Source organism: Balaenoptera ricei, chromosome 5, assembly GCF_028023285.1.
Source record: "Balaenoptera ricei isolate mBalRic1 chromosome 5, mBalRic1.hap2, whole genome shotgun sequence".
Classification (NCBI taxonomy): Eukaryota; Metazoa; Chordata; class Mammalia; order Artiodactyla; family Balaenopteridae; genus Balaenoptera; species Balaenoptera ricei.
The window spans coordinates 99,757,965-99,759,918 of record NC_082643.1 but is presented as its reverse complement, the minus strand read 5'-3'; positions in this window follow the sequence as shown (position 1 = coordinate 99,759,918).

The following is a 1,954-nucleotide window of genomic DNA, read 5'->3' as shown; positions in this document are numbered from 1 at the left end:
TAATGAGTGTCTGGGGCCTGCAGGGCATCTGAGCGCCCGCTGGACTGTGCCACATGTGCCAAGGATGTTGTGCGTCCATCTTAGCTATTATTTCTTTGGATGTTCTATTTATTAATACCTTTTGCATTCTGTCAATATATGCTAGCAAGGGGGGTGTGAATATGTTAGTACTTTTTTTTCCCCTTCAAATTGTTGTCTTCTATTTGTGGCTATAGCCCAAATGCTACTGGCTCATTCTTTTGAATACCCTTTGTGAACATGATTTTTGTAAGTCTTTTCACTCCCTGTTTGCTGAAGAAAAGTCATCATGTTGGGCCCAAACAAACAGAAAAATGAGACATGACTTTAAAGGAATATAAATGGCTTGACTCTAATGGCCAAAAATCTGGATCCCCATGAAATTCTGAGAGACAGTTTCTAGCAATAATTCTAGAATTATAAAGCACCATTGGCAAAAGTGTGCATTGTCCCAGGACCCTGAAGTCAGTCTATCTGCTTTAAATGGTTGGTCATAATTTAAGCAGATAAAGGTGAGAACCTGTGTGCATTTTACTGACTGTGGCTGACATGACAACACTTTTGGGCCCACCCATCCAAAGGCTGCTTGGTTCTAAAAATAACCCAGGGGCTTCCCTGGTGGCGCAGTGGTTGAGAATCTGCCTGCCAATGCAGGGGACACGGGTTCGAGCCCTGGTCTGGGAGGATCCCACATGCCGCGGAGCAACTGGGCCCGTGAGCCACAATTACTGAGCCTGCACGTCTGGAGCCTGTGCTCCGCAATACGAGAGGCCGCGATAATGAGAGGCCCGTGCACCATGATGAAGAGTGGCCCCCACTTGCCACAACTAGAGAAAGCCCTCGCACAGAAACGAAGACCCAACACAGCCATAAATAAATAAATAAATAGAAATTAAACTTAAAAAAAAAAACCCAGTATTTGTTTTCCACTGTTCTCTTCAGATATGAATGTTGTCTTGGTGAATATTAAATAGAAGTATGTTCAGGGAAAACTATTAAGTTTAAAAGGAACTCAGTTGAGTGAGAAGTGACAGAGAAGGCTTTATGTTCTGGCAAAACTACAGCAATGATCACACGGGACGAGAAGGCAAAGACCTGCTCTAGGTTGAGAAGCCTCTCCTGTGGCTCCATCCAAGCTGAGTTACAAGATCAAAGCCCTCATCTTCCACCAGTAAGATGCACACACCCACCTGTCAGGCAATCCCAGATTTATAGCAAGACATGATTTCCAGAAACCTGGAGAAAATTCTAGTTACCCCTTGGAGTGTACTCTGGAAACTACTCAGGCTTCCTTTGTACACATTTACACTTTTATTCCATAATTTTATTTTCAGTCTAGGGCATTAACGATCATTTATGAAACTTACTAATCAGTCATGTTAGCAAGAGTTTCCATTTCCCATTTCAGATTGTCCCAGTGCTAAATATTGTGAATTGTCACTTAGCAACAGAAATATAACCACCCTTTGATAACACCTCTGGGAATACTCAATATTTCCTTGGGGTTTCCCTGGATATTTAGGACTATGAAAGATCCCAAAGGCTGTGTCATACCTCGGCAACTGATTCTAAGTGAACGTTTGGATGGTCCTCATAGCACAAAGTGAAGTGTTCCTTTTGGTAGATTTCCAGTTAATTTGGTTAATTAGCTAGCCAACACAAAAATCTGATTTTTAAGCAAGTCATCTGACCTAGTGTTTACCAAGTATAAGGGTGATAATTTATTCCTCATCTGCCTTAATTCTTTGCCTATTTCTCAACCAGGGTATTATTTCTTGGGTCCTTAAAGACCCCAAACATGCTTATTAGAGAAAATCTGGAAACACTAAAGAGAGATAACAACCATAGTTTCACTATTCAAGGACTATAGCTTAGTATATTTCCTTCTGATCATTTTTCTTTTTAGAATAAAGAAAAAAAAGTAAACTTTTCTGTT